The following is a 24587-nucleotide window of genomic DNA, read 5'->3' as shown; positions in this document are numbered from 1 at the left end:
TTCAACCAAGGCATTCCCAGGATCACACCAAACTGAGGTGCTGCTATCAAATCAAATGTGATTTCCTCTCTATGACCTGCCGCACATATCATTTCCAATTTCTCAGTCTGCTTCCGAATTGGTCCGGATATCAACGGGGACCCATCCACTGACTGCACACCTTCCACCCTCTCCTTGTCTTGTACAGGTAATCCTAAATGTTCAGCCAAAGTAATGTCTACAAAATTTCCCATAGCCCCCGAATCCACCATTGCCCATACCTCTTTTTTGGACAACGCAAAACATAATGTCACCAAGATATACAAATGAGAGGTTTTGCTTCCAACCGTGTTTGCTACCCATCTGGGGAACCTTACTTCACTCGGGCCAGACACCTCTGTTCCCCCTAAGGCCGGCCCATCTCTTTTACCGTTTCCTTCTTGCTCTTGTCTCCCCCGCCCCCTTTCTGAGGAGTATTAGGGCAATTGCGGATAAAATGCCCTGCTTGTCCACAATAGAGACATAGATTGTTACTTTTACGCTGCTCTTTTTCCGCTGTTGATAAAGGTCCTCTGATACTACCAATCTGCATGGGTTCCACCTCACTCAATTTTCCTCCTCTACTTCTATCTAGTCTCGCAAACGAAACGGCCTCCGGTCTTTTTCTTTCACCTCTTCTCTCGTTCAATCTGTGATCTAGTCTCAATGCCAAATCTATCATAGCTGTACATGTTCTAGGTTGCGGCTCCACTTGAGCAATGGCATCCTTTAGTTCATCCTTAAATCCTTGATAAAATAACACTGTTTGTTTAGCTTCTGGCCATTCTGTTTCAATCACCAATCTATTAAATTGGGTCACATACGTTATCAAATCTTTAGTACCCTGCTTCAACCCTAATAATTCTTTATCTTGGGCCAAGGACACTTCACGCCGATCAAACAACCTTCCAAATTCTGCCAAAAACCCATCCCAACCATACAGCAAAGGATCATCCTTTTGAACCAAGTGCATTGCCCGCACCGCCGCATCCCCTGTCAAGTATGATATTACAAATGCCGTTCCGGCCTGAATGGTCTCAAACGACATGGGTTTACACAAAAAATGCAATCTACATTGTGTAAGAAACATCATATACTTCCGAGGATCACCAGAAAACCGTTCAGGTGCTGCTAACTGTACATTACTAGGAGATTGAACAATAACGGTAGGATTTTGACTAGTAGATGGTTCTCTAACATTAGACCCACTAGCCCCCTCCAAGGGGGTTCGCTGAGCCATCAAACTTTATACTTGTACTTTTAAATTGTCTGACTCTTGGCGTGCCTGTGCTAATTCTAACTGAAAGGCGGAAGAGTCGTATCAATTTGGCTTGGGTGGTTTTAGTATCCCAATATGGGGGTGGCTTATTATGTCAGTATGCACACAATAATGGAGGAGAGGAATCGACACTCTCCTCCGAACCACAGAAGCCGAATGAATTCGACCCTCCACCCGTGGTTGGCACAGGCGCCTGATTATAGACACAGGACACCACGTGGCAGCCAATGGGGGGAAGAGGAGTTAGGAAGAGGTTGTGGATAGGGTAGGGATGTAGGAACACCGGATAGAGGGTTAGGGAACTCCTAAGGTGGATAGGAAAGGGGAAACACAGGGAAAAAACCACCTTATCTAGTTCTTTTATTAAACCAAACACATAGGGTATGCGCTATTAATCTTGCCTCCAGCCTACCTCTAAATCGTATAAACACACCTTAATATGTGTGAACATGTAACAAGATAAACATATAGCAAGCATAGATGAACACCAACAATGGAATTAGATTCCATACATAAAATACATGACACATGGCCCGTTGGGCAAGCTGAAGCAACACTGAACATATATAGCCATAATGTACATACCCAGACAGGGACACAGATCACGGTTGTGCCTAAACAGCCCCTAACCCTGAATGTCCTGTACTGTATGTTGCTGATTTAGCAACCCTAAACATGGTCCGCACTTTGCCGTGTGCCTTTAAACACACGAGTATTAAGCATCGAAGTCCTTAATAAGAATTTACTGAAAACACACACTTTGCTGTAAACTCATAATGTGCCCAGTACTTATCTGAGCTCCGAGCGGCCCCACGGGACCACTCGGAGTCTGAAGAAAATGCCGTAACCAATGTCAGCCAGCCCGCCCGCACTCCTCCTGCTCCCAGTATTTACCAGCGTAATGTACCCATTACTTATCTGAGCTCCGAGCGGCCCCACGGGACCACTCGGAGTCTGAAGAAAACGCTGTAACAACTGCCAGCCAGTTCGCCAGCTTCGTCTTGCTCCAAAGTCTTACGGGCTGTAAGGAAAACTTCGCTCACGTCTCGCTCCGACCGCACCCATCCAGGAACACAAAATAAGCCACACCTGCGGCTGCGAGCGTGTTGGCTTTATGCTGCCCTTCATTACTTGCAGCTGGCAACGCGCGGCAACTTGCGCTGAACTACAGGTCCTCCCCGGAATGCTGGGAAATGTAGTTCTCTTTACCAATGCTTTAACCAGCAAACTTAGTTACTCCCCAGCGGCACCAGCCCTTATTCCTGACAGATGGACCTCTGGTGCTTCCAGTTGGTTGTATTTGCAGTGTGCATGTTGGTGTTGCACTTCATGGTGCTGTCAAAGCACAGGCGTTCAAGTGAGCTGCAGACAAGCATTGCACTGGTATTGTGGGAGACTGCCTGTGGGGTGTGTCCTGTCTGGAGGGGGCTGCCTGTGGGGGGTGTCGGGGCACTTGCTGTGGGGGGCGTCCAGTCTGGAGGGGGCCTTCCTGTGGAGGGTGTCCAGTCTGAAGGGGGCTGCTTGGGGTGGTGTCACATGTGAGGGGGCTGGGAGTCATTCCCAGTCTGGAGGGGGCTTCCTGTGGGCGGTGCCCACTCTGGAGGGGGCCTGTCTGGGGGGTGTCACTGGTGAGGGGGAATGGGGTTGGTGCCCATTCCAGATGGGGCTGCTGCTGGGCAGTGCCCACTCAGGAGGGGACTGCCTGGGGGGGGTGTCACAGGTGAGAGGGGCTGGGAGGTGGTGCCTGGTCTGAATGGGGCTGCCTGTGGGGGGTGTCAAAGGTGAGGGGGGCTGGGGTGGTTCCCAGTCTGGAGGGGGCTGACTGTGAGGGGTGTCCAATCTGGAGTGGGCTGCCTGGTGGGTGTCACAGGGGAGGAGGGCTGGAGGGTGGTGGCCAGCCTTGAGGAGGCTGCCTTTGGGTGGTGCCTAGTCTGGAGCGGGGCTGCCTGTTGGGGGTGTCCAGTCTGGAGTGAGCTGCCTGAGGGGGTGTCACAGGTGAAGGGGGGTTGGAGTGTGGTGCCCAGTCTGGAGGGTGGCTGCCTGTGAAGGGGTGTCCAGTCTGGAGCGGGTGCCTGTGGGGGTGTGCAGCCTGGAGTGGGCTGTCAGGGGGGGGTCACCAGGGAGGGCGGCTGGAAGGTCGTTCCCAGTCTGGAGGGGGCTGCCTGAAGGGGGGTAACATGTGAGGGCGGCTGGGAGGTGGTGTCAAATCTGGAGGGGGGCTGCCTGTGGGGGTGTCCAGTCTGGACAGGGGCTGTCTGGGGGGTGTCAAAGGTGAGGGGGATAGGGGTCGTGCCCAGTCTGGAGGGGCCTGTCTGTGGGGGGTGTCCAGACTTCAGTGGGCTGACTGGGGTTGTGTCACAAATGAGGGGGCTGGAGTGTGGTATCCAGTCAGGAGGGTGCACCCTGTGCTTGTGAGGAGAGGTGCATGATTTTGCTGGAGTGCAGTCTGGGCTTACATGGGAGGACCAGCGTTTTCGCTGGGGTGCAGCCTGGGCTTGCAAGGTGAAGCACACAATTTCTCTGAGGTGCAGTCTTGGCTTGCAAAGGAGGACCCATGTTTTCACTAGGGTGCAGCCTGGGCTTGCAAGGTGAGGCACGCGATTTCACTGGAGTGCAGCCTGGGTTTGCGAGGTGAGGTGCGCCTTCTCACAGCGGTACTGGATGGTGAGCCAGGGGTAGCGCGGAGGCTTGCAATGTGTTTGTCCTTTTGCTTGCTTTTTGGTGTGCTTGGGGGTGTGTTGTGGGTGTTCCTCACGCAGCTTGTTTTTTCTTGTGCGACAGCTAATAATGCGTCTTTAAATCCATAAATGTGTGTGATGCGTAAAAATGTTTCTGCACCACGGCTCTCAGCATGGTCCTTCTCGGTGCACGGACGTTGCCCCTTTTCTGCGCCCTATTCCATGAATCAGACCCTTAATGTCTTCTCTTATGTATTTGCTCTGAAATTTGGGGTGCTGAGGTGGGTAGTTGCACAATGAGATTCTCAGTCTTCCTTTTGAAGTAAAGAGAGTTACATAACGGTGAGCACGTTTTCTGAGAGGTGAATGGAGTCTAGAGAATGTTGTGGCATTTTCTAGGCACCAAGAGTCCATCTACCACAATTAAGCATAGACACTAAACTAGAGACCTTTGTATTTTGAATTGGTTAGTGGTTGCAACATTATTGTGGTTTAGGGAATAATTTAAGCATATGTTGAAATGTCCATAATAATCAGAATTTCTGAAGAGTCAGTGCAACATGCTTCACTTGTGTATCTTCCTTAGTAAGGTTGGGGAGAAGGACACAGAACCAGTTTGTGGTCACTGAAAACATTTTTATTTTGTTATTTTGTATTGTAGCCACTGTGACACTTTTGATCGTGCCACTTCCATTGAACTTTTCTGCTACTGAATTGTTATGAAGGGTTTTTTCTAAAATTTGAATGTAGGCATTTTGTCCTTTCAATTAGTTGGGTATTTGTCCTGCTTAATGGGGCTCTTCGTTCCATTCATGTTCCAACTCAAAAGATTTGTGTCACATATTTTATTGTTCAGGTTAAAATGTATTTTATTGTCTTACTTTTGATACATCTGTGATTTCCTGGTTGGGTGTCCATATCAAAAAGGATTCACACTAAAGGGGTTTTTGGGACAGAGCAAAAGATTGGTATATGACTAAATAGATTCCCGGTCCCAGTGTTGCTGTGACCCATTGGTATGAGTAATCTACAGCCCTGTAGTCTCTATGAGGCAGCAATCATTCTCTCAATAGTTGGTAAGGGTGTGGGTGGGTAATATAGGATTATGTTAGAAAATAAGGAGTGTTAGGCGGAAACCTGTGCAGTTCCCTCTGGGACCACTGCAAAAGATTTAGGACTACAGGTGTTTGGCAATGAACCCACTTGGTAGCAGTCTGTACCACACAGATTCACTTGGTAGCTGTGGCTGAGCAGTCAGACTTCTCTCAAGAAGAGTTAGACAGTATGTGGAGTATACAAAATAGGGCAATCTTCACAGTAGAACAAGCAAACACGGAACAAGGCTTTGTTGTAAAGATATAAAGGTATTTATTTATAACAACACATCTACAGAAAACACTCTGGCACTAATACGGCAAACAACTTCAATCACAATTACTATATGAAGAAAAAATATCAAACCCCCTAACAATAGTTCGACAAGTCTAGGTTCACCGGCATCACTTATTTGCAGACAGAGGTGTATGCTTTAACCTAGATGGCACTCTAGTATTGGTTAGGACGGGAGAGAAAAATAAGGCAGGTTATGAAGTCAACTCGGTACCAATACTTTACGGACAAATGCAAGACAAGGAAGGCAGGGTCTACTGCAGATCACAAAGTTCAGAGGCCAGGCCCACTCGGAAAGAGGCAAGCCGATATGTCCCAAAAAGTGTCTCAGTGGAAATGCGCTTCGAGTCTTTATTGCAAATTGTTATAGAAAGGTTGGACCAGTTCAGAACAGAAAGTTAAAGAACGCTTGGAGGCGACCCAATGGAAAGGCGAGGGCTCAGACACCTCACTCTATCCGGCAGAAAGGGAAGCCAAGCGGGTACGGTACCTTGTTTGTGGAGGGACAGCTCCGGCGGGGGCAGATGTTCCTGTTGGTGGATGCACGTCGGGTCTTTGCCAACAGAAGAGATGATCTCGTCGTCGAAGAAAAGTGAAGTCCGATGCACCACCAGGGAAGAGAGCAGCCGCGGAGTGCTCCGTCACAAGGCACCACCTTTTGGTCGCGGTACAGGGGTAGTGGCTATCCGGTTGCCGAGGTGCTCTGCACGGGCAATTCGACCACTGCGTCCTGGGAGAAGAAAAAGCAAAGATGACTGGTTGTTCCCACCAGCCAGGGGAAGAGACTCTCCGGCAGGGAGATCTCCTCTGTCGTCGGGAAGTGGTGAGTCGGTTCAGCAGGGCTCCACCAGAGGTGTCGTCGTTGCAGGTCGGCTCAGCTTTACCCTTGTCGGATTCTTAGGTCCTGTGGCGACTTCTGAAGATCCAGTCCCAAAAGCCCTGCTTTTATGCAGAAAACCCCCATTCATTCAGCCTAGCTGTCACTCAAAACACGCTAAGTGGTGAGCGGGGAGGCTCACCACTCGGGCCAATCACACCAGAGTGCGACCAGAGTTGGCAAGGCAACTCGGTCCAGGGTGCTTAAACCCCCTTCCACACCCATCTGGTAACCCAGACAGAATGGCACCACTTTGGAGGGTCTCTGTACAGAAGCCCGCCAAAAGTAGAACAAAGGGCTCAACCTTTGGTTTAGGAGTCACAGAGACGAACACAGACGCCATTTTACAAAACCGAGTTCTGGCAGAAAATACCATCCGATAGACTTATTTAAGATAAGTAAACCGGTGGTATGTTAGAGATTAACGAGGAAAAGTATTAATCTCCAACAATGGGAAGAATCCCATAGGGTTATATTCGGGGTCGAATATAACAAGTAGTTTCCACTACCACCAGCCAAAACTCGACGAGGGGGGACGGGACAGTGCCCCCTCGAATAACAGACCCAGGAGTAATCGAATTCCCCCTACTAGTACGACCACAATAGGATGGTTTGTACTAGTTCTGTTAGTAAATTTAGGTCTAGTAAAGCCAATGGTGACTTTACATGCCCGGGGAGACAGTAGTCAGTCCCCGGGTATGGAGTCTATGATGGAGGTCCGCTAGGACGCCCCAGTGTTACGGCACGTAGGGGGCGGTGTAACACACATAGAAAAACATATGAGACCCTAGGGAGTAAAAGACCCCATAGCCCATAGAACACATTGACATTCAAAGGAATTACACACATTCATGTCCAAGAGTGGGAGAAAAAGAGTCTCACTCTTGGCAGGATGGAAAAAAAACAAACTCCAGAAATCCAGCAAAGCTGCTGGGGGACTCACTAGGTTAGGAAATTCAGCCTAAACAGAGAATTCTCCCTAACAAGGGGTATGACTTGCAGCACACTATGCCAGCAAAAATGTCTTTGGGATAACACAGCAGTGCTGGTTATCCCAAAGGCACCGGCCTATGGGCCCCACACCTTTTAGGGGCCTCATGACAATGGATCACAATAAAGCAGTGCAGAAAATGAAAAAATATATTAGGAGACCATTTGCGAGGGGGGGCCTGACATTTCCACTGCCCAGGGGCCTCTACAGGGTGTAATCCACCACTGTAACGCAGATAAACAGTACTAACTACTGTGATCTGTCAATGTTGCTGTTTTCTTGCGGTATTCCTCCATAGCCCACATGATTATTGTATTTGAGGTATACATTTGTTGATATTATTCTTTGTTATCAGCCAAACCAGCCACTTCACCGACATTTTGCCACTATTTTGACTGCCTCTGATTCGCTCCAGGCAAAGCCTTTTAAGATGCTGTTTAACATTTGACCATTAGATGGCTCCTTGTCATTCGACAGGTCCTGAAGATCATACACCTACATGGAGTGGCCCTGTACACACATGCACTGCCGAGGATTGTGTGACTTTGATGTCCTTTCAGGCATATAGGTATAGCGTGAGTGCCTACCTGCTCCACCTATAAACGTTTTTGGATCTGAGTTCTAGCTGGTGAATGCCTCATCAACTAAGAGAATGCCTCATCAACTGGAAGAGCCCCTCAATCATCCAGGGGCCATGTTTAAATCAGCTCCACCATTGTTAGTTTGTCATATACAATGGACACTACAGAACATTCCTCTCAGCCTTTTGTTTCTCTTTATTTGTTATTTGTTTAATGTGTGCCCATCATTTATCAGGTGTGCTTGATCTAAATGTTTCCAGTGAGATGAGTACCATTTAGGAGGGAGACAGCACACATTAAGAGTCTACCTTCCCAAGTAGGGATGTTTGTTGTGTATGGGCACCCCCACACAATTTACAGTATTGTGCAATACCTACTTCTCTTCTTTCATTCTGTTGCTGTGCTTTCCCCATAGCTTTGGCAGCAGTTGGTAGACTAGTTGTTGGAAATACTAACAATGACAAGCCATTTCTGTATTATCATAATGGAATACTGAGAGCTAAACGCTCCATAAGTTTGTCAGTCATCTCTGGGACGAAGATTTTAGGCATTGTTTGTGAAGAAAGCAGTGCATAAATGCAAGAAAAATAACTGTACAGTCATTTCAAAAACATGATCCTTAAAGCGAGCTGAATGGGAGGAGATGGATTTGCAAGTAGTAGATGGAGCCCCCTTTACTCTTCAAGTAAATTTTGAAAGGTTGGATCGCACCCTTTGTGTCTTTAGTCCAGCCCTCTTTTGATAGGCTTTTGATATATATTTTAATATAAAAAATATTTGATATAAAAAAGATATCGAAATGTTATCAAATGTGTATTTTTAGAGGAAGTGTGTTTTGATATGTTTTGATCTGAAAAGTGTATTATGTATATCAGTTGGATATAATGTTTATATTAAAATGATTTTAATACAAATTTTATATTAACATGTTTTTAATATGGGAGAGCGCTGGGAGTGTGTGTGCACTGTTGCTTGGTTGAGGGCATAGTGAGTTCTGAGGAGTTAGCCGGCGAGTGTGAGGTGTTGGTGACACTGTGATGATGCGTGAGTGGGTGGTGGTATGAGGTCATGATGTTATATAAAGCTGCCCTTTGATAAGCATTTGAATAATTTTATATAAACTTTATATTATTTCTATTTATAAAAACCAAAAAAACAAAAAATGTGCTATCAAAAAGTCTGGTTTGATATCAAACATTTTTGATTTAAAAAGTATATAAAAGATTTTTTCAAATTTGATATCTAACATTTTTTTTGTATATCAAACATTTTTGATATTTTGATATCAAATGTTTTGATATCAACATTTAAAAAATGCATATCAATTTTTTTAAATATCAAAATGAAAAACAATTTTTATATCAACATGTTACAAACATTTTATATCAAAATAAAAAATGAATATCAAAATAATATCTATTTTTATATCAAAATTTAAAAAATACCCGTCAAAAAATGTTTTATATCAAATTTATATCAGAATTTTTCATATAAAGAGATTACAAAAATTGCATATGAACATTAAGAAAATGTTATTTCAGAATATTTTGATATCCAAATGATATCGGAGGGCATGCCCAGATATGCCCTGCCATGCAAGCTCTGTGTACATATTATGCCAAAAGCTATGCTATATTATTTTTAAATACAGCTGAGTTATAGGGCCTTTAAATATATAGTTTATAATATATAACAAAATGAAAAGTGAAGATCTAGTTCCAGTTCTAGAAAAAAAAAACACAGGCAAACACATGCAAATGCTGGGGCATTGGATTCTACCATTCTCCCTGTTGTGCAGAAAGCATTGTTCCAGCAACACAGCTGCAGCATGCCTTTATGATTATGCCCTGGCAGGTCAGAGAATTCACAGATGACACACACACGAGGCCCGGAGTTCTGTCTCGACTATTTAGGTTCTCTGTTTATTACAAATGATATGAAACCACATCAGAATGATCCATCCTTGCAATGAAGCCCCAAGGCTATTGTAATCGCATGCCACCATGTGCTTGGTATGACTAAACTGTATTTGCATGGCCCCATTCATTGTTAAAAAAAAGTGTATCCCCAAGGCACCTGTACTCTCCAGCCGGCATGTGACTGCTGTGCCTAAAGACCATGTGAATGACCCATTGTATTCTAATTTCCCCATGACTTTTCAATGCTCCCCAGCACCCTGTACAGGAAATAGGCCGGATGGGGGGGGGGGGTGTTCTGCTGAGGGGGGGTTGGATGTCTTTAAAACCCATGCTTTGGAAGCCTGCAAGAACATTGCTGTGGATTTCGGGACATTTGCAAGCCCCGGCTGGAACTTAAGACCCCCGTACATCTAAAGTCTGATGATGAAAGAAGCATTCTACTTTTAAAAAGTAAGTTGATTCTATGCATTTACTGCAAACTTGTAAATAAATAGCGATGATTTAAACATGTCCATTATTTAAACAAGATGTGAAAACCATTTTAAAAATGTATGTTCTAGAATCTAGCCCTGTGTATTTTTATTTAAAGGTGCAAATGGAGCTTTTAAAAAAAATGTGTGTATTCTTTATCTGCAGGGGGCAGGATTAACAGCCAGACTGCATTTTTATATATTTAAGTTGAAGTGTGCCTCAAAATGGAAAACCTGTCTCTGGAATCTGCCCGATGTGATAAGGTCATGTTGTAATCTGCATTTTATGTTGTTTCATTGAATGTCAAGCCGGTTTATGAAGTTTCAGCAGCGGGACCATTCTCTGTGTAAAATGAAATCCTTGGGAATAGGGTCTATCACCACATACAGTGCTGACACAGTGCACGCAATAATATGAGAAGTCTTGCGGTTTTATACAATCAAACTATTTAAATGCCAAGCTCTGACAATGCAAACAAGCGACATGAGACATTGTGAATTGGCACACAGCATATTTATGAATAAGCCTCTCTGTGAAGGAAATCCCACTTTAAACAAAAAGAATTTATGACACAGCCCTAAAAACAAAAATGCTGGTTTAAACAGTATTGTAAATGAGCACATGTTTGGAAGAAGGAAAGCCATCAACAAACCCAACAGAAAGGGCATTTATAAAGTCACTGGGAACATTGCTTAAATCAGTTGTATTTTATAATACATTTGTTATATCAAAACACATATTTATTTTGGCTGGAGATGGTATTAGACATGTACTAGTATTTAGAAAGTGCACAACACTTTTGACTCTAGGAAAACAGCTTTTCACACATGCTATAGGCACTTTGTGTGGTGTGGTTTTTAATTGTGGACCTGTGACAAAGCAAATAGGTGTAGTGAGCCCTGATTAAAGTAACCAGAGTGAAAAAATGAAAACAATACGTATGCACTTAGGGCCTGAACCTGTATGCACACGCTTACAAGAAAAAGACATTGACAAAGTGTTGTAGCCGAGATTCTTTTATATATTTATATATATTTATATATATTTATATATATATATATATATATATATATATATATATATATATATATATATATATATATATATATATATATATATATATATATATACATATATATATATATATATATTGAACCATTATGGTCCTTTCAATCGAGGTAACACATCATACGATGGATGGGATGCAGAATAACTCTTACACCAAATAATTAAACCCACTCAGGATGTTGGCAAAATGTCTCTGTTTTATTCTCAATTATGTAAAACAGGGAGTTACAACGGACATCCGCGGACGTCGCACAGCATAGTTTCAATGCATTTAATAAAAATCATTACTTTTATAGAAAAAACTCGTCATGTGACATCATACTACATGGCAAAGTAAGAAAACCAATGTGAGATTGTGATAGGACTAAGAGGAACATCTAAGTATACTTTCTATAAGGGATTGGATTGTGGTTTGGGTCTCTGCAGTCAGGTGGACAACTATGCCCTCCCCTAGTGCAAGTCACCTTCAACAGTTATAAAGTACACAGCATATCATGGGCTCTCAAACTTTAAGGCCCTTCATTATATTGTCCTTTACAATTGGTTGGCATGCTTGTACCCTTCTAGAACATTCAATTCACTAGCAGCACGTAAGCTTTTACCCTCCCGAACCAATAAGCCACCATCTCTCATATCTCATGCTGTCTGCCATTCAGATTTTCTTTGAACTTGGCCTTGTAGTTGCTTCTCTTCTCTGTGAATAAAGGGAGTGTGAGCATGTTCTTATAAAGGTTCATGTCTGCAAGCGCATCTTCGGAGTCCAGACCTTCACCACTCCCTTCAGGGATCCGGCTGATTTTTCATGTTCATCAACACTCCAGGTCATATGGCTGCATTGTCCATTCGGATTACAGTAGATCCATTGTCCCACATGCTTCCTGTGATTTCTCTGATGCAAGAACTTTATTCCCTCATGTGCTAAAATCCTAGCCTCTATATATTTTCTGATTTCTTCATCTGTCAATTGTAGTCTCGGGAGGATAGCTCAGGGGCAACGTTCTCACCTTGGAAGCAAGATGACATGGAGCAACACAGGTTCGATCCCCATGTCAGCGCTTAGAAACCTCTGGGTATTAAGCATGTTATAAATAAACTATCATATCATATCATAACTCCTTGGGTCCAAAACCTGATTCGACATTAATCATAATCTTCATTCCAACTGCCTTCTTTGCTGTCTTCTTACACTGTGTGTTAATTATCCTGATCACACAGAATCCAAAAATCACCAGCACCAGTATTGTTCCGAGGAATTTGAAGATATACGCCATCCATTGTGGAACCCATGAGAAGATAGAAGCGAACCATCTGTCATCTGCAATATCTTCTGTCTCATCTTCCATTTGATCGTGTAGCTTTGTTAGCAACGTTATAGCGTCTGTCAAGGTCACATTCTCGTTATCGTTAGAAGGTATGAAAGTGCAACATTAAGACCCAATTTTGGCACAAACACCTCCATCCTTCGCTGTGATCATATCAAGGACATATCTGATCTGGAGGGTCATCAGCATTGTGGCCCTCAATTCTTCCTGATTGCATTGAATCCCTTTATGGTAGTGTTGATTGTCTGCAAGAGCTCCCAGCGAGTGGTCTGTAACCACTTTGCATTCGCCATTGTCTGGATTCCTGGCATAAAGATAGTCATGAATATCGTTGAAGTCTGGCTGAACAATCTGTGCTCATAAGGAATAGAATCAAAGGCCTCTATCCTTTTAGCTAAGAAATAATTCTCCCTCTGTGTCCAGTTGAGGAATTCGGGTGTTCTTCTCTTTTTCAAATGAGCATCTACTTTTGGAAATCCTCCAATGTTCAGGTTGCTCTTCGGAATCACTAATGCTGGAATGTAAATAAGCACTATAGAGCACATTCCTCCCCAATCCCTGGGCAGCTTCATGTACGTTCCGGACCCACAGTCCCAGTAGTGGTCCATCAGAACTGCTGTTCCATGTTTCATGCCTGGAACATCAACTATTTATTTGCAGCCTCTGTTATTTCCAGCATGAATTTTTGTTCTATTCGGATGCACATCATTGCATTCATCAATGGAATCACCATCATTGGGCCTGATTCATCTTCCACCCACTTTAATAGTTTGGTATACTTGGCCCATACCGTAGAACACTCATTATCTATAATCTGTACTTCTCGTATATATTAATTATTTATCAAATGAACTGTGCATGACATCAGCCTTTCTTCCCATCCCTTTTTGGATTTCACTCTTCGATAGATCAGCAGCTGAGCTTGTTCCCAACATCCGGGCACCCAAGCTGTTTCTTCCTTATCAGGACATTTCAGTTTCTTCATTTTTTCAATGATTACCTCATCCTGTCCTGCAGGAGGATATACCAGCATTTTGTCTTTCCATTCAAGATCCTTTTCCATCTGTTTAGTCTTGATATAGTCATCCTGGAATGGAAACAACAATTTTTCCCCTCATCACAGAGCGGCCCCTCTTTCTTGAAACTGTCCCCTAGTCGCATATGCTGCAAGATGAACAAAAAGTCTGGTGTTGTTTTCCGGAACTTCTCTAGGAACGAAAGTTTGTGCGGCTTTCATGGCATAAGGTATGAGAGCACAAATGTAGCAACTCTCTATAGATGTTCTTTCTCACACCTTTTTCATGTGCTGATACCACATGTTATTACCTAAGTGTGCTGTACTGTCTAGATATGTGTTGATCCCAATATCATCATCCTCTGCACTTCGCCTGTGTCTTCCCCTAAAAATGTTAGCAGCCCATTGAAACAACTCTAAAGCAGCTCTGCTCTGGGAAGAAAACACTTGAGACCTTGGCTCATCGGCAATGGGAAAATATACACAAGTTACTGGAGTGGGGATAATCAAAGGAACTACTGCTTTACTTGGACCAATAAAATAAAGAGTGTGAACCAGAAGAAACAGAAAGACAAATATAGAAACCGAGCATGCATATATTAAACACCAGAATATTAACCCACACCATCTATGGCATTCTGGAATTTCTCGGGCTTGCTCATTCCTTGAAACCGTACCAACTCAATTAAGGAAGGAAAACATTACTCCAGCAACTGTAGTATATTTGGTACTTGTAGTAACTCCTCTATGATTGCTATAAGCAGCCTCCTTATTACAGGGCCATTCTTAGGATCCTGTAAAAACGTGTGGATGTCCACATCTCTTCTAACAAGGGCAGGATCAGCTCAAAGAATAAACACAGAAATAGCAAGCACGATACGATGCACATCACTTTTGGGGAGAACCATAAAATCAGACGAACAAGTATTAAGTAAGACATGAATTGGGGTACTGCTCCCGCTTCCAATTCCAAAGTCGTATTCAAAATCCAGTTCAGGCATACTTATGATGCATCAACAACTTTCTAAATTTAATTTTCAAAGAATACTGTGTCTCAAGTAACGAGTTTGCACGTCTGCTATAATATCTATAACGAGTGTCCAGGGAGAGCCACAGTTCAAATCCAAATGAGCATTTATCGGTCAATCCGTTGGTTTATCGTCCTTCTTCTTTGTCATCAATCGAGTCTCTCCGGTGTATAGCTTGACGTGGTTCAGTTGATCAAACTCATCTGCCTTGAACTTTTACTGTTGAGGAAGTAATGTCCTCCACAACATAAGGTCCAATGAATATTGGCTCATGCCACTTTCTAGTGAAGTTTCTGATCAGCACAGTATCACCAGCAAAGAGTTCAAGTGCTGATAATAATTCAGAAGATTCAGTTCGGTTGCTGAATGGTTTTCATCTGTGTTCTGAGACCGACCCACTTGACACTTGAGTTGATCTGAAATGACAGAGATACTAGCGGTCATACATGTCAAATATTCATTGAATTAATTTCCTAAAAATGTTTCTGTACTCTGGGCATCACTTCTACTCCTCAATCGAGGAGTTAAAGGCATTCTCATTCATCTTCCTGTCACTAGCTCATGGGATGTTAGGTGGAGGTCCGACCCGGGCTGATTCTTTAGGGCATATAAAGCTAGGGGAAGCCAATATAACCATCCCTTTTTCAGTGTTAATTTAAGCCTGGCAGCTCTCTCCTTAAGAAGGCATTTGAGTCTCTCACATTCGCTTGGGGGTGATAGCAGAAGAAAATGTGTGATTAATGCTCAATAATAATCCTATTTGTTGAAATACTTCTTTAACAAAATTTGGCCCATTATCCGATCTTAGCACCTCACACACTCCCAATCGTGGAAAGACTTCATGTACTAAATACTTTGCTGCGCAAGTGGCATTGGGGTGTGTGCAAGGACCTGCTTCAATCCACCTGGAGAAGGGACACACCACCACTACCAGATACCTGTATCCATTACATACTTGCAGCATATCAACACAATCGATATGTAAATGCTGAAAAGGACCATTTGGTCTAGGAATTACTCCTCTAATCTTTCACAGTATTTGCCCAGTGGTAAACATTTGACATACAATGCAGTTTACTACATACAATGCAACAATGCAACGTGTTCTAATAGGTTCGGCACAAACCAGTCTTCTGCAATTGTTGCAGCAAGACTTTCCCTAGTGACATGCACAGGGTAGTGCAGCTGTTCCAGCGCTATGTTTAACAATGTTACTGGCATCACCATCTTTCCAGTACTATCTTGTCACCATAATGCATCTGTGGGGAATAAATAACACCTCCTTTGCTTCCATAATTCCTGCTCTTCCTATGGTGCACTACCTTGAATCTCCATTAACTGGGCTCTTGCTAAATGATTAATCACTACCATAATCATAAATACCTTCTCCTTGACATCTGGAGTATCAAAACTTAAATAAATTATCTGATGAATATGCAACCCTTTTCTGCGTCTGCAACTTTGTTCCCGCAAGAGATAAAGTCAGTTTGCTTAGTATGCGCTGCACATTTAACTATCACTATGGCTACTGGGAGTTGTAGTGCCTTAATAAGCCTGTCCAATAATGATGCGTGCTGCCCCTCCTTTTCCAACGTGCTTGTCCTGCATGTACGCTTGACGTCACATAGGGGAGTCACTGTACAATTTCACTTCCTGCCCTTCATGTTTTTCAAATGCAACAATAAGCGCTACCAATTCTGCTGTTTGCGCTGAAAAGTGAGACGCTTGTTTGATCCATTTTTGAATAACCATCAATGAAGAAAATTTCCCCTACTGACAATGCTTTCTCTTTTATGCCTGGTATATCATCATAAAACTCTATATCAGTTGTGCCGCAATCATACCCAGGTTCGCCCTCTGCCACTGTCTCAGCTACAAAGGTGGCAGGGTTCACTATTTTACATCAGACAATTTTATTCGCTGGATTTGACATGACATGATTACTTCATTAACAGAAGCTCTCTGAGAGGTTAATGTGCCCTTGGGTTTCCCTAAAATGGCAAACAAAGCATGTTTCACAAAACATGTCATAGACCTGCCCAGTACAATACTTGGAGATTGCTCAATTGTGAACGCAGAGGTTGCCAATGACTGTTCGCAAGGAAAATGCCCTTTCATTACTGGGTATAAAATCCCACTGTAATATGCCAGACTGTGTGCCTTAATGTAGGCCTTTGTGTAAACACTGCTGTCATAACTGTCCCATTTGTATGTGCAAACAAGAAAAACTCCTCTGCATAATTGGGAATTCCTAAAACCGCAGCTGTAAAATTGCTTTCTTTAATTCTTCAAATCCTCCCTCCATTTCCTTAGTTCATTCTATTTTCTCCTTATTCACCTGGGCTTTCTTTAAAGCCTGCAAAAAGGGTCTTGTGTATGAACTACAGTCAAACACCCATGCTCTCAAATAATTACATAGTCCCAAAAACTATTGCATCTGTTTCACTTTGTGCGGTTTTGCAGTTTTCATGATCGATTCAGCCCTTTCAGGTGTTACCCTCTTTCCCTCATGTGAGATCAACTGGCCTATGTACAGAACCTCTTCTTGACAATACAGTAACTTCTCTTTGTCTACTCTGTATCCCTTGTCTGCTAGTATAGTCATTAACTTAAGCGAGTCTTGTCTGCACTCATCTTCTATTGTGCTACAAATCAAAATGTCATCTACGTACTATATCACAGTGCTTTTCAAATCAATATTGCCTAGGTCCATCTGTCATACTCTGGTAAAGATCGATGAGTACCCTTGAGGCAGCCTATTATGTATCAGACAGATTTGACAGAACATAAGGTCTTGTGACTCCTTGTGCAACAGGATTGAGAAAACGCATTCTTTTTTGGTTACAATAGGTATTTTTTATCCACGGGAAGGGAGAATTCTACCTGCTCCATGTCTTTTGTTTTCATAGAGGTAATTAAAATCTTGATAAAGTGCCTCATTTTATTGGTGCTGTTCCCAACTTCTGACTTTTTGCGTATGGGTGGTTTAACTGTTTGAGCCCTTTTCGAGGGTCTCATGGTACTCACTTATACTGGTGTCGTTTTTGCAAGGAAATTGAACGCATTGCATGGATGCGTAGATGGCTGCAGTTCAGAAATGGGTTCCTTGGTTTTAGAGAGATCACAGCCTGCATTTGCAGTGATTTCTTCAATCACTAGAATATTGGAATGTGAAATGCTAGGTCTATGGACGAGATTGGATTCACAGGGCTCACATTGGGTCTTATAATTTGATTATTTTCAAGGTTAAATTGATTGGCAGATGCTAAGTTAGAGCAAATATTAACTTCCAAGTTTCCACTAATAGCCGTGTCACTTTCAATCCTTTTGTTTGTCACTGATGTTAGTTGATGTAAAGCGGCATATTCTAAACCAATTCATTTGCATACTTGTAGGACCTGTGTTAGTAGCTTTGTTTGTTTATTCATTTTATGTTCTACTGATTCATACAGTTTGGCTACTGTAAGCAGAGCTGTATTCCTGTAATCCTGGCACTTAGTGTGTTGTTTAGTGCAGGAGCTTCAGGAAAAGAAAACCAATTTGACTGATGGTCTCTAATGAAGACCTTCTGTTCTTCTGTCAGTTTGTTAAATCGTGAGAACTGTAGCATCAGTGCTATAAAAGACACTGAATTATTCAAAGATTGGTCCAAGGATTTATCAAACATCATGCGAGATTTTGATAATTTAAAAGTACTTGGTATACATTCATTATGAAATTGTATGGATTTGTTGGTTTGTTGGCTAGGGCTACAGAGATTATTTTCCTCGATTAGCTAGATTAAATCGCGAGTATTTGAACAAACATACATTATTTCTTGGGATTCAGGACAGTTAGGGTGTAATTCATAGAATTCAGCGCACAAGTGGCGCACGCGGCTGGCTGTGCGAATCCCTGCGCCAGCCGCGTGCGCTAAAATCCATTTCCGCGCACACCGTATTCATGGATTCCAGCCACCAAAACCAGCCGTGGCGCACAGTGGCGCAGCGACCCTGCAGCAGCGCCAGTTACGCCCCCAAGAACGCCTCTCGCGCAGGGAAAAGCCATCAATATACCCAATCCAGCGCAAAGGGCTGCGCTAACCCTGTACCAGCACAGCAAGCGGGCTACATGTATCACTGGGGTGCGCGGGAAGTACCTCACGCGATTGGCCCCGTGCGAGCAGGGTATGCGTATTTCAGGGGTGCGCGGGAAGTTCCACACGCAATTTCATCATGGTACGTGTATTTCAGGGGTGCGCGGGAATTACCACACGCGAATGGGCCCGTGCGAGCAGGGTACGCGTATCTCAGGGGTGCGCGGGAAGTTCCACACGCGATTCCATCAGGGTACATGTATGTCGGGGTGCGCGTGAAGTTCCACACGTGATATCAGCAGGGTACGTGTATTTCAGGGTGCAGGGGAAGTTACACACGCGATTTCTGCAGGGTACGTGTATTTCAGGGGTGCGCGGGAATTTCCACACGCGATTGGGCCCGTGCAAGCAGGGTACACGTATCTCAGGGGTGCGCAGGAAGTTCCACACGCGATTCCATCAGGGTACGTGTATTTCAGGGTGCGGGGGAAGTTCCACACGCAAAATCAGCAGAGTAAGTGTATTCCAGGGGTGCGCGGGAAGTCCCACACGCGAATGCATCAGGGTACGTGTATTACAGGGCTGCGCGGGAATTTCCACACGCGACTGGGCCCGTGCGAGCAGGGTACGCGTATCTCAGGGATGCGCGGGAAGTTCCACACGCGATTCCATCAGGGTACGTGTATTTCGGGGTGCGCGTGAAGTTCCACATGCGATATCAGCAGGGTACGTGTATTTCAGGGTGCAGGGGAAGTTACACACGTGATTTCCGCAGGGTACGTGTATTTCAGGGGTGCGCGTGAAGTTCCACACGCGATATCAGCAGGGTACGTGTATTTCAGGGTGCAGGGGAAGTTACACACGCGATTACAGCAGGGTACGTGTATTTCAGGGGTGCGCGGGAATTTCCACACGCGATTGGGCCCATGCGAGCAGGGTACGCGTATCTCAGGGGTGCGCTGGAAGTTCCACACTCGATTCCATCAGGGTACGTGTATTTTGGGGTGCGGGGGAAGTTTCACACGTGAAATCAGCAGGGTACGTGTATTCAGGGGTACGCGGGAAGTCCCACACGCGATTCCATCAGGGTACGTCTATTCCAGGGGTGCGCGGGAAGTGCCACTCGCGATTTCAGCAGGGTACGGGTATTCCAGGGGTGCGCGGGAAGTTCCACACGCGATTCCATCAGGGTACGTGTATTACAGGGGTGCGCGGGGAGCACCACAAGTGAATTGCACGTGTGGGTCCTCCCAGGTGTTCCCTCTACACCCTCCACGGCCCCTGCAGGTGGCTCACACCACAGGGGCCTACCCTGCACATGTCCTGCAGGCACACCATCCACCATGGCCATGACCCCCAGCCAACCCACATGTCAACTTGCACTACTGCCCACCAACGCATGTCCCCCTGCACCCCCAGTCACCAGGGACACCCTCCACCAGGCCCCACCCATGTCTCCCACCACCCCCACCCCCCCAGTCACCAGGGGCAGCCTCCACCAGGCCCCCGCCCATGTCTCCCACCACCCCCACCCCCCAGCAGTGCAGGGGCAGCCTCCACCAGGCCCCCACCCATGTCTCCCACCACCCCCACCCCCCAGCAGTGCAGGGGCAGCCTCCACCAGGCCCCCACCCATGTCTCCCACCACCCCCACCCCCCAGCAGTGCAGGGGCAGCCTCCACCAGGCCCCCACCCATGTCTCCCACCACCCCCAGCCCCCCAGTCACCAGGGGCAGCCTCCACCAGGCCCCCACCCATGTCTACCACCACCCCCATCCCCCAGCCACCAGGGGCAGCCTCCACCAGGCCCCCACTCATGTCTCCCACCACCCCCACCCCCCAGTCACCAGGGGCACCTGCCAGCAGGCCCCCACCCATGTCCAACTCATGTTCCCCACCACCCCCACCCCCCAGCACTGTGGGGCACCTGCCAGCAGGCCCCCACTGTCATGATCTCTGCTTCCAAAAGATCAGGACTTGCCCGACTCCCTTGGAAGCAGACCCATAACCCCGGTTCCGAGTGCCAGCCAGTCCCAATTGGGACCTTTTGGACCCTGTCCTGGCGCCAGTGGCACCAGGCTCATAAAGATGCCCAGTCCCAGCGCTGGAAGCGCCGGGCTCATAATGCTTGGGTGGACTTACCTGCAGCAGACCATGCTGCTTACTTACCTGCCAGTTGAACCCCGGATCCTCTTCTGTTTGGGACTACTTTTCCTGTTGGGTGGGGCAGGAGCCACTCCCTAGGTTCAGAACACTGGAACTCTTCTGGAAAGCAGGAACTCTTTTCTTACCTAGGCGTGGCTGTGGAAGGAGACACCTAAGCACTACAGGAGGCTATTTAAACCACACCCGATGGATGAATCTTGCTTTGTGTTATTCTGCATTCTCTGCAGCAGAACGCTCATCGTGTCTTCTGCTTCTGATCCTGGGCCTAAGGAAACAAAGGCTTACCATCCTGGAATCCAGTCTTCAGCAGCACCTGTAAAGACAAAGAAAGAACAGGTTAGCACTACGGTCTTCAGTGGCAGCGCATCTCTTACCTGGTCCATCGGCTGTCACCAACGCCTCGCGCTGCATTCCGGCATCTGAAAGACAAAGGCTTACCTACTCTTCGCATGTTCGGGAGGTCTTCGCAATGCATTCCGGCATCTGAAAGACAAAAGCTTACCAGCTCTTCGCACGCTCCGGAGGCCTTCGGCGCTGCATCCCGCATCTGAAAGACAAAAGAAGGTGCGTTTAAAGACATTGGGCAACTTTATTACTCACGTGCCATTACTCCTTCCCACGCCGAATCCAGTGGGTATTCCAGCACCCTTCAGCTTCTCTAAAGCTCCGAACTTGTACCTGCAAGATAAAAGAGACAGTTAGTGCGCATCGTGAAGCAGGCTACAAGCGCTTACCTACGTGCTTCCAGGCGCTTCTATTCCTCACGCGGGTTCGATCCTCAACTCTCATCAGCCCGCCATCCGCCATCGCCGGAACTCTGCAAAACAAGAGATATCATTACAAAAGACTTTTAAGACATTTGAAGCGCCCAGAACTTACCGTTCGTGCAGTTAACGACGGACAGCAGTCCTCTGAGGTCAAGAGGCCTGCACCCTTATCCAGTGAAGGAACTGGTTACGGCACCCTGCCCCGAGGCAGATGGAGAGCTCGGCGTTCACTTACCTAAGGTGAGGGCGTTAACCTTTGGGGTTCTACAGGAGAAGAGAAAGGGAAGAGGAGAGAGGCACCCAATAACCCCAGTTCATTAATCCCATATTTTCTATCTGCAGACATCTTAACATCGAGTCAGACATACAGTGCACAGAGGTCCAGCCCAAAGAGCCAACCGTGTGTTACACATCACCTTTGAAGATACGGCATTCACCCAGTCAAGACCGGCGCCTCTGCGGGAATCAGGTGAGCGTTACAGAACACAAAGCCGACCGCAAAACTCCCACCCAGGCGCTATGGAAACCTCGGATACCGACCAACTAGCCCAGTTACTTGGGGAACTAAGAGCAGAAGTGCATGCAGCCTGTCAGGAAACGAATGCTCTATGAAGGGAACTGATTATTTCCAGGGAGCGAACAAACGATCTCGCTAGACAATTGCTACAGTCACAAGACGGACAAACTCCGTTACTCGCATCAGGGGCAAATCTTCCTTCAACATCCTCTACGAACCCAGTGCAGATCAACCTACCTGGGAATGTACCTCTGGCTCCGCCCGAACGATTTTCTGGTGACCCAAAGAGGTTTGCAGTATTCATTAATCAGTGCCGGTTGCACTTCTTATGCCGGCCAGCAGCCTTTCCAACTGATCAAGCTAAGGTAGCTTTCATGCTTTCGTACCTTAGTGGCAATGCGGCAGACTGGTCGATCCCGCTAGTTAATCAAGATGATCCGGTTCTCCATGATTTTCAAGCTTTTCAGCTTAGTATGGAAAAACTGTTTGCAAGACATTCACAGGGGCAGGCCTTGGACAATGAGCTCCTTTCATTGCGACAGGGTAATCAAGACCTTTAGGCTTATATTGCGTCTTTCAACAGACTGATAGTGGAAACTCGATGGCCTGAGGACAAAAGGATTACGCTGTTTTATAGAGGTCTACGTGGAGAGCTCAAAGATGTGTTAGCCCAAGTAGTGAATCCCCCGCAAGACTGTTCGGACTATATTGACTTAGTCGTTCAAATTGACCACAGACTGCAGAACAGGAAGGCCGATCGTTCCAAGTTTGATGCTCGAGTATTTTCCAAACCACCAACTCCTACCAAAGGAGTAGACTCCGGGGAACCCATGCAAATAGGGGGCCTGAAAGGACCACTAACACAAAAGGAGCGGGAAAGGAGAAAACAGCTGCAATTATGCCTCTATTGCGGAAACTCGGGGCACTTTCTTCGAGACTGTCCGGTGAAACCAGCCAAGAAGGCAGTAGGAGCTGCAGTTACCAGGGTCACAAACTCTGAGCAGGGAAACGACCTCGCCCGACAAGAATAGAGGTCCTCTTGCCGAGCGTTAAAACCAGTTCCGTGACCTCGCATTTCGTGATACCTATGGTCCTCATTAGCCCTGAACATCCGGATCGATTACATGCGATTGAGGCTTACGTCGACAGCGGTGCCATTGGCAATTATGTGGATCATGAAATGGTTTTGAGGATGAATCTGACTCTTTGTCCAAAGGCTGTAAAGGACGTCATTACTACGGTGGATGGTACAGAGATAGCCTCCGGACCAGTAACGCATACCACCCAAGAAGTGACGCTAGTAAGTCAAGATGGACACCATGAGAAGATCGTGTTCGATGTGATCAAGGCCCCTCAGTTCCAGATTATTCTAGGAATTCCTTGGTTAGAGAAGCACAATCCTCAGATCGATTGGCGAGCAAGAACGGTTCAGTTTCCAGAATGTGTCTCTACTTGTCACCCTCGACCTGGTGTTGCACTGGCAGCAATTTCCTCGGAGACTCCCCAGTTACCTCCTGAATACCTAGAATTCCAAGATGTTTTCCGGAAGGATCAGGCTAACTCTCTACCTCCTCATAGGTCTTATGACTGCCAGATAGACCTGATACCTGGATCTACTCCTCCTTGTAGTAGAATTTATGCCCTCACCGAGCCTGAGAATCTTCACCTCCGACAATACCTGGATCAATACCTAGCGAATGGGTTTATTCGTCCTTCCAAGTCCCCTGCTTCCTCAGCTTTGTTCTTCGTTCCAAAAAAAGAAGGGGACCTTAGAACTTGTATAGATTATCGCGCCCTGAACCAGATCACCGTTAAGAATAGATATCCGTTACCTTTGATCCCTGAACTCCTGGACCAAGTCAGAAAAGCATGCATATATACAAAGCTGGATCTTAGAGGAACCCACCACTTGGTACGAGTAAAAGAGGGCGATGAATGGAAGACGGCCTTCCGCACCAAGTATGGGCTATTTGAATATCAGGTCATGCCCTTCGGACTTTGCAATGCCCCGGCCGCCTTTCAATATTTTATGAACGATGTCCTCAGAGAGCTCATAGATGTGTGTGTTGTTGTTTACATTGACAACATCCTCGTTTATTCTTCATCGGAAACTGAACATCGGAAACACGTGAAAATGGTCCTCAAGAGATTGCGTCAAAACAAACTTTTCGCTAAGTTGGAAAAATGTGTTTTCAACGTGACTGAAGTTGAATTCTTGGGATTCATATTATCACCTAGCGGAGTGCGTATGGATTCAAAGAAGGTCGATGCAATTCTCAAATGGCCATCGCCATCCTCCGTAAAAGGTGTTCAAAGCATGTTAGGCTTCGCTAACTTTTACCGCAGGTTTATCCCTGAATTCTCTCGAATAGTCAAGCCCATCACCGCCTTGTTAAAGAAAAACAAACGTTTTGAATGGTCTACCG

Source organism: Ambystoma mexicanum, chromosome 4q, assembly GCF_040938575.1.
Source record: "Ambystoma mexicanum isolate Mex_15411 chromosome 4q, UKY_AmexF1_1, whole genome shotgun sequence".
NCBI classification, from domain to species: Eukaryota; Metazoa; Chordata; class Amphibia; order Caudata; family Ambystomatidae; genus Ambystoma; species Ambystoma mexicanum.
The sequence above is the reverse complement of the archived record's forward strand: the minus strand, read 5'-3'. Positions refer to the sequence as shown.